Source organism: Gossypium hirsutum, chromosome A05, assembly GCF_007990345.1.
Source record: "Gossypium hirsutum isolate 1008001.06 chromosome A05, Gossypium_hirsutum_v2.1, whole genome shotgun sequence".
NCBI lineage: Eukaryota > Viridiplantae > Streptophyta > Magnoliopsida > Malvales > Malvaceae > Gossypium > Gossypium hirsutum.
Genome location: NC_053428.1, coordinates 61,478,458 through 61,488,500, shown reverse-complemented (window position 1 = coordinate 61,488,500; position 10,043 = coordinate 61,478,458).

Sequence of the window (10,043 nt, the reverse complement as noted above, 5' to 3'; positions counted from 1 at the left end):
TCACGATTTAGCTACGGTCTCAGTTTTGTAGCCCTAATATCATATTACCAATAGCACTATCTCTAAGGCTCAGTACTATCTACAGTATTATTTCCAGTCCAGTTCCATAAATATTTACAGTACTATCTACAGTATTATTTCCATGTTTTTGTTTACCGAAAATAAAAGGATTTGATTTGAAAACACTTTTATTTCAAAGCCATTGATATAACCCTGTTTAACAATAAAAAACTTGAACATTCTTTGAAAAACTTACCATTTCCAAAAGTACCCTTCTTCGGCCTAAGTTTTTGAAAAGATTTTCCGACCCGATCCACAGCCGAGTTGTTGCAACCAGGCTCTGATACCACTAAATGTAACACCCCAAACCCGGCCTAGACGTTATGACCGGATCTGATGCGCCACATCGAAGTGTTCAAAACATTCCGTATTACTTAGTTGGAAAACTTAGTTGGTGTTGTAAAAGACACTTTAAAAGTAGGTTAAAGTGAATTGAAGCTGTGCACCAGGTAGGAAACCAGGAAGAAGAGGAGGTGAGTCCGTCGGACTGCTTAAGTACCAAGCTCCCTTCGGATCCAATCCTAGACATGCACACCGCCATTGCCACACTCTAACATCTCGTATAATTTTGAGAAAACCGTTTGGTTATGTCCATCTTAAGAAAATGATTAAGGTTGAAAACGTTTGCTTAGCGGAAGTCTTACTCGTATTCGTGTTATTTTGAAATCACTTAATGTTTTTGAAAACGCGTCCTAGAGCTAATCTATTTCGTTAGTTATCATAGATCAGTTTTATCATAATAGAATTAAATAATAAAGAAACAACCCAAACCATAAAAATAATTAGCGGCCTTATTACAAAAAAAAACCCAAAACCATAAACGAAAAATATGAAAATCTAGTTCACCGGAAGAAAATGAATTTACAGAAAACGTGTGGCCACTCCGAATCCCGCCCAGCTCCAAGTCCACCAACTAGGGCTCACCTGCAAGGATGGAAGAAAAATGGGTGAGTTTGGGAAAACTCAGTGTATACAGAAACCCATCCAAAGCCCAAATCAGCTCGAGCCCATTGGGCTAAGCCCCATTCAGATAACAGTACATAGTGGACCGAAGCCCTTTTCAGAATAAAGTAGCAAGGCCTTAGCCCCTTTTTACATAATAGTGTGGCCCATAGGCCTAGTTTAGTAACATAGGTAACAATAGTAGTAATGCATGCAAACCCATCTGGGGAGACTACTCAACCCACCAACCGCTACACTACCCCGTACCAGCCCTCCACTCCATGTGGGGAATATCTCAACCCACCCAGCCCTACACTCCACAGTTGCAGCAACGCTGCTCAAATATCAGTAAGTTGAGGCAAAGCCTCCAGTACGTGGATGAACCACTTTCAATACTTCCTCCATCAGTACTGCAATCCCATGCAACAGATATTAATAAAGCATATCATGTACAATACAGTATTAATCAATCATGCAGTTTAGCTAATTTAAACCCTAGGGGTATTTCGGTAATTATGCTCTTTAGGGGTAATTTCGTACTTACGCAACTACACAAGTTATTTCAGTAATTTTTAGCCGTTTTATGCAATTTGGTTCCACCATCTAACTAACATGCTACTTTGTCCATCTCTTACCCATATTGGTCCGTAAGCTCATTGGGCCCAGTTTTGGCCTATCGAGGCCCTCTTTTTTCGAAGTACATTAAGACGTCACACAAACTTACTTACCACCTTGCGGTGCTAGATCTAACAATTAGTCTACATCTTTGAGAGCATTCGCATACTCACAAGCCCATGAAATGCCAGAATTTCGGCATTTCGGCTTTTGCCGAATTGAAATAAAAAAAGGTGTTCGGTACACACCTGATTCGTGACAACTGCTACTGAGATCTCTTTCGATGTCCTACAATTGATTAGCACAGTTCTTATTTACAAACCATAATCAGTAAACCCCAAAACTTACTTATCCATGATCGAACCACGTCCCTAAAAGCCTTTGAAACCTTACCTTTTTGCCAAAATCGATAGCTAGCTCCGAATCCGATTGCTCCAACAATCCACGCCTTCAATCCAACACTTAAGAAGACACTAATCATTGACAGAAAATGTCAGTTAAAAACCCTTAGAGCCACATGCCCAAATCGACAGCCTCCCTAGATTTTAGGGACTTCGGCTTTTCCTAACTTTGTAAAATATGACCAGATCTGAGATGATGAACACTTACCCCTTGCTCCTCTTTGATCTCCATGCAATCTGATGCAAATTTATCTTTCAAATGACGGTAGAACTCGACTCCCAAAGTTTTAAAGTTTCGGCTATAAGCCCCCAAATCTATGGTTTTTCGGCTTTCGGGTGATGAAGGAGATGACAATGTGGAACTATAACCTGGATGTAGAATTGCCAACAGGTCTCTAGAGTTCCGAAAGAATAATCGCTAATTAATGGAAACACAATGTTAAAGGGTTTGGCTCTGAAGAAATCGGTACCTGTAATGTGTGTTCAAGATTTCGGCTTTTATGGATTCGGCAAAAGTATTGATGAACAACAGAATTGATGAATAGTTTTGAAGAAGAAAATAGAAAAAGAAGAATAGGGGAAGTGGTAGTTTCGGCTAGAGAGGAAAAAGAGAGAAAAGAAAAACCTTGTGATTTCTGAGCAGAAAGGAACGGCACCACTCAATACCCTAGGTGCCGAAATACTAACCTCATAACCCTCTACCGATTTTTCCCCCTTCAATTCCCAAAATTCGGCCAACTCCTAACCTCTCTCCTAATCCTTAAATCTCTCCCCTTATCACTCTTTAATCCAAGCATTTGGACTGATCCAAACTCTCCTTTAGCAGAATCCACCTGGACTCCAACACTACCCCTCCTGCACTTAAAAATAAATGCATCTATTTGTCAACACAGGGAATCGATCCCATGCCTTTCCCAATGCTCCACACGCCACTTTTCTAGGAACCTAGTGGCATCACCTTTGCTACTTTACAAGAGGCTCATTTGTGATGCAATTTACCCATCACTCCACTTAAGGGCCACTTAGCCAGAACCCCTAACCTTTTAAGTCCAAAATTCAAAAATTCAACCGGGTTTCGGCCAACACATGGGCCTTCTATAAGCCCATTTACCTACTCAAAATATTAATTTCACATCCGAATACAAAATTTTAAAATCTTTACAAAATATTGAAAACCGCGAATAAATCCGAAAATCAGGATGTTACAGTTCATGAGTACAATGGCCAAACATAGATTTGTCTAATGAATTGAACAAATGCCGTGTGAGTGATTGAAATGAATGAGTTGGAGGTTAGATCATATTAAGATTCGGCTTTGCACATAAATATTAAGAGTTTGATATTTTTATGATTTTTGGAAGGTAAATAAGGTTATGCTCAAGTTAAATACAAGATTATGGCTAATTTGTGTTTAGTGAGTTTCGGCCAAGGACTTTACGTGCACTCAGTTCAAGTAGAGTAAACGTGACGGGTAGAAAATGGTTGTTAATTGAGATAGTTTAAGGTATTTGTAAGTAGTTTGAATAAATGAATAATAATAATAATAAATCATCTAGTGAATTGGTGTAATTGCCGAATTTGAACTAGAAAGTTATTGAGTAATGTTTGTATGTTAAGTGATAGAATAGAGCGAATGCTTGGAATGTGATATGTATGAATTATAAGTTGGATTAAAGGCTGTTATATTGCCTTATCATTTTCGGGAATGTGCTACGTTAAAGAAATTGAGGGTTGATGTTTAAGTAAGGTAAGTATAGGTATATTCGGCTTGTAGTTTTATAAATGTGATATGAGTTTTTTGTGCTGTAAATGAGTAGTAAGTATGTTAAGAATGGTTCTAAAATGTATATGGATGCCGTATGATTGTGTTTGATTGAGAAGTAAATTGTTTGATTTAGCTCAAGAGCTTAGAGGATCAAAGTTGGATAAGGGAAAGGAAAAAGTGGTCGAATAGCCGTTGAAATCGTTCGACAACATCCGAGGTAAGTTTCCAAGTATTGAAACTTAGTTTATGATTTGATTAAGTCATGACATATAAGCATAACAAATAAACGGTGATATAATGATTCTACTTGAATTGTATATTGAGGTGATTAGTTTATACCTATGATGGGTAGCCGAATGTGTATAGAGATTATGTTATAAATCAAATCAAATCATGCTCTCTGTATGTGGCTATTGAGCCGAAAATGGTAATGGTTGATAAGTGTCTTGTGTTTGAATTCTAGTTATGAAAATGAAATATAGATGTGTCATGATTCATTGATATATGTGCTTGATTATTCGGATGATATCCGGGCTAAGTCCCGAAGGCATTTGTGCGAGTTCCTATATCCAGGCTAAGTCCCGAAGGCATTTGTGCTAGTGACTATATCCGGGAAAAGTCCCGAAGGCATTTGTGCGAGTAGTTGCTATACCCGGGCTAAGTCCCGAAGGCATTTGTGCTAGTGACTACATCCGGGCTAAGACCCGAAGGCATTTGTGCGAGTTGCTATATCCGGCTAAAGCCCGAAGGTACTTGGGTTTGGAAGTGAGCGATCTTGCTGTAATAATTTCAATTAATACGCTCATAAAATAAAAATGATAAGGTATGTTTCGTATATGCATCGGAAAGGTTGATTCCTTTCAAATAGTACTCGCTCAATTGATTAACGAGTTTCCGGCCTCTAGTTAGGTTTGATACCCTGTGTATGAATATATTGATTGAAGCCTGAAAAATTATGATTTTGAGAATGTGCATATATGAAATTATTCATTTAGTCATATGAAGGCTATACTTTAGTCGTAAATAATTTCGTTACTCAAAACTTACTAAGCATTAAATGCTTATTCCGTTTCTTTAATTCTCTGTTTTATAGATTTTTGTTGGTCAGCTATCGGACTCTGGATTGTCAAAGTCGAAGTCGTCCACACTATCTAAGCCTTTTTGTACTCTTTTAGTTAAACGTTGATAATGGCATGTATAGGACTAACCTTTGTTGTTAATCAAGTACCTTTGGTAATGTGTATATATTCGGATAGCCATGCGAAAATGGCTTAAATATTTTGTGCATAGTATTAAAATCATTTTGTATATATATGGTTATTGAGAGGTGTGGAAATGCTTGGCAATGATTAGCCATTGGAATGGTTAATCACGATCATATTTGGTGCTATGTATGTCCAATGGCTAGTTGAATCATGGAAACAATGAAATAGGTGAAATTTACTTTAAAATAGATGCTGACAGCAGCAGTGATGTGAGTTTGAAAATTCACTAAAAATATTAGGAATGTAATTAAATAATGAATAAATTATTTAATCGAACCTTGATGAGTCTATTTTTATATGGAAGAAGCAAAACGACCATATGAGCCGTATTTTATGAGATGTTTAAGTTTTCGTGAAATAGGGCCAGAACGGTTACTGGATCCCCTGTTCTAACTTTGGAAATTTACCATAAATTAACCAGAAATAATTAGAAGTCATGCTTTATATGTACATATTCCTTTTTGAGTCTAGTTTCATTAGAAACAAACGGCATATGTATTGAAGCCCTGTACAAGGAAATATCTAAGTCGTAATGCATGAAGGTCAGAGTAGTCAAATCCTAAAATAGGGGAGACTTTAACTAATCAACTGTACTAATTGGCCCGACCAAAAATTATAGAAAAAAATATGTAGATGGATATATGAGTCTATTTTCAGGGAAAATTTACAGAATCAGTTTTCGAGTTCTGGAACTCGAGATATGATTTTTAAGGTGACAGTGACGCAGTTAGCCAGCTTGTCTGAAAATTTTAAAATGAACTGTGTAAATAAATGAATTAAGTTCGTTAACACCTCGTGTTCGACTCCGGCAATGGTCTCGGGTGCGGGGCGTTACATCTATTCTTTCCTAAGACTAATATCACTTTTTGGGGCATTCTCTTGATTTGGAATGAGTTTTTCTCTTTTTTTAGGGGGCTGAGCTCTGCATTCGATTTTTCTTGTGTGGTTGTTTTTTACCATTGCTGATTACACACATTTCTTGCTTTTCTCAATTGGTAACATTTTTCTTCTCCTTTCTCTTAAGCCTTGGCGACTACTTTTCCCTCTTTCCCTTCTCGCGAACCTGTTTCCCTTCTCACTTTGCTACCTTGGCTGAACACCTCTATCTTTTTGTTTCACTTTTGATTTTGGCAAGTGATCACGGATCTGCTCGATTTAGATACACGACTCCTTCTTCCTCTCCCTCAATTGTCTACTTTGGCCGAATATTGGTAAGTGAATCTCTGTCTCACTCTTTTCTTTTCCTTTTTTTTTGATTCTCCCTTTTCTGACATCATCTCTTACTAGTTTTTCCCTTATCATCTATGATCTCCCTTTCATGTGTTACAGTTGCAGGTTAATCTTTGTTCACGTTCTTGTTCGATATGTGTTAGCCTTATAATCCTCTCTGTCGTGATTGGTAAGTGTGTATAGTTGAGAAGGTGTGGTGCTTCAAGTATAACTCTATTGAAATAGGGGTGACTTTTGTGTAGGTAGTAATTAAAGTCGATTGACATTCTTTCCTGTAAGCCGAAGGTGCAATTGCTATTGTTTGGCGTAAGAAGTCGGTGATCGTTTTGGAACTCCATTAATTCCTTTGATACTTGAGTTAAACAACTAATTAGGTTTCATACTAATTTTTGTTCAAGTAGAGGAAGTGTTCAGAGCGTGGATTAACTTCAATTACATAAGGTGTGTAATCACACTACAAAGTTGTTAATCGGTAAAAGTCAGAAAGAATGTTCATACACGCTACACGAGTGTGCCCTCGCTCGTATGTTGAATTGAATGCATAAACACGTGCGTTTGATAGTAGCGGCCACATGAATGATCTTATAGGCTTAGGCTATTTTGGGCCATGTTGGGTCGAAATGGGTCGTGTGGGCCCACACAGGTAAACCACACTGTTGTGTGAAGATAATTGGGCCAACTGTGTAGTTTACACGGCCAAGGCCAATATTTAGGCTTATTGGGCCACACGAGCGTATGGGCCCACTTGGGCCATATTATGGGATTTGGGCCCATTTCTATTATTTAACTGTTAAGGTCGCATGGGTCGCCTAAGACAACTATCGGCTTACTGATGGGTCGGTAAGTACACTTAGACCCTATACTAATAAAATGACTGTTATACCCCTAGAGGTAAAATGTCTGATATACCCCTATGCTATATTTGACTATATTCGAGCATGATATTTTGCATACACATATATATTATGACATGACATGTTGCATGGGGGTGGGTTTGATATGTTTGGAGGAAGTGTACTGTACAGGCAGCTCTGCTGCATATACTTTTAGTGCCGCAATCGGTGCTATATTCTAGAGTGTAGGGATAGGTCTGTCAATTTTATCCCGACATGAAGTGTGTGTTGGACGGAGTGGACTGTAGATGTAACGGCTCGATATAGGTCCTAGTCAGAATAGTGGTCTCGAGACCACAAATCTGAAGTCAAATAAATTAGTTTATTATCATTTTGGAGTCATTGTATGTTTATATTAGTGTATGAAAAATTTGGTGAGTTAATTTTGACGTTCGTGAATTGGGAAAAAGGATTAAATCGTATAAAATGCAAAAGTCCTAAATTGATAGCTAAAAGTGTCAAATAGCTAGAGAATAAAGATTAAGGGTCTTTAAAGGCCAATAGGCCCTATTGTGATATCTTGGCCGGCCATGAGAGATGAAAGTGTGGTAAAGTCAACATTAGGTAATGTTGATGACATAAGGTGTACTATAATGATGCCAAAAAGCCTAGCTATCATTTTCTTTTCTCCATCCTTTCTTTTGACCGAAATTTTTAGCAAAGAAATGGGGTTTTAAGAGCTTGAAATTTTAGCAACTTTAAGCCTTCTCAAGTAAGTTATTTTAATGGTTTTTCTTGAATATTTTTGCACTTTTGAGACCCTTGAAACATGGGCTTTCAAATAAGTATTTTGCAAAATGATCAAGAGTGCAGGGTTTTTCCATGAAAGGGTTTGTAATGTTTGTTGAGTTTTTATGGAAGAAAATAAGTCTTGGGTGTGTTATGAACAACTTTGTGAAAGGTTTTAGCATGAAAACACCTAAAAGGACTATATTGCATAAGTTCTAAAATAGATGTTACATATGTGAAAAAGTGGGAATTTGGAGAGTAAAAAGGGTTCGGCTAGGCTTAAGTCGTGAAGAAATTCGATAAAAATCGATTTTCGGGCCTAGGGTTAAAATGGTCATTTTGTCAAAGTCTAGGGGCAAAATGGTCATTTTACCAAAGACATGCTAAATTTTATTTAGTGACTAAATCAGTGCATTTTATGATTATAGATGAAGAATCACCAAATCCGAACTTAAACCGGGGGAAAGCCAAGCAAATCGATTAAATCGACTAGTCGCCACATTTTGTAATTCGAGGTAAGTTGTATGTAACTAATACAACTACAATGTTAATGTATGTGTTGAATTATACTTGAATTTAATATAGCATGAATTGCTTGATTGTGGAATTGAGAAAGTATGATGGTAATAGAGATAGTAGAGTTCCCGTTTAAACCTATAAAATAAATCAGATATCGATTTTCTTATGTGCTACCTATCTAGCTCAATGATCAACGAAAGTTAGAGATATCGATCACACTATCAACTGAAGCCTTCGGTATTGTTTGATTTATATATTTGAATATGACATGTATAGGGAACTAGACTTGTGTTTTGTGTCATTATCAATTTGGCCAAATGTGTTGGCTTGGGATAAATATCTCATTTTGTACTAAGCCTCATATTATGGCTAATATCCATTTTGATTTATATACAAGGAAGTTATCTTCGTAGATGAGTAAAATGCACATATGGAATGTTGTTTATTATGGCTGATTTGGTTGCATGAAATAGCCTTGAATTGGTTTGTTGCTAATTGTAGCTTGTGTAAGTAAGGGTGGCAAAGAACTTGGTAAATAGCATCATTATGTCCATGTAACGCCCCAAATTTGGGCCTAGAAGAACTGGGCTTCGCGTATAGGAGGAATTGGAATTAGTTATACAAGTGGATGGCACAATTAAATGTCTGCTCAAGTGGTTAAGGGGCCGGAGAGGAGTTGGAAAAGTCCTAGGTTCAAACCTGGGCTTCAGCAAAAATTTTGGTTTTAAGTGAATAAAACCCTGGATACTTGGATGAAGGTATTTTAAATTATTGTGTTAAATAAATGACATAAGGAAGCATGTGGTCTAGTGGTTGTGGCGTCATTAAGGTTCCAAGGGAGCCTGGGTTCAAGTCTTGGCTCTTGCAATTTATTTTAATTTTTGCTCTCAAGTAAATCTGGACGTTCGTATGTAGGGCTTATATTTTATTACGTCTGATTAATGACACAAAGGAGCTTGTGGCTTGGTGGTGGTATCGTGACATGACTATTGTAAGAGCAAGTGTTCGAATCCCATGGCAAGCAAGGAGCAACTATTTTGCTATCAGGGGACAACAAGAGTTAGTGTTGGATTTGAACTCTGGTGATGGAGAGTTTGAATTGGTCTTGGGGTTGGTTGTGGAGGACATCAAGGAGGGATAAGGGGAGAGAATCATAGAGATTTTCAAGGTGTTTGAGATTGGGGAGTTGTAGCCGATTTGAGGGTTGAAAATTCGGCTAGGGAGTCCTTATATTCATTTTTTCAGCTCATGTTTTTGGAGAGGTGTTACCAATTTTTCTTTGCTTTTAGTGCGAAATTGCCTTGCTTCTCAATAATTGTGTAATTGTCTGTCTTTCTCCATTTTTTTCCATCTCTCTATTTCTCAAAACTGAACGGTATTTCTCTCCTGCCTCTCTAGTTTTTCTCCTCTTTTGACCATTTCTTCTAAAAGTTAGCCGAATTTCTACATCTCTCTTCTCTTCCAATATTGGCTCATTACACTCTTTTGTCTTCTTTTTCTCTTTCATTCCTTTGGTTTTACCCTCATGGCCGAACCTGTTATTTTCCTTTTCTCAACGTTTCTTCTATTATTCCTAAGTTGTGATTAAGCCGAATATCCTCTCTTTTAAGCATCTTGTTTTCAT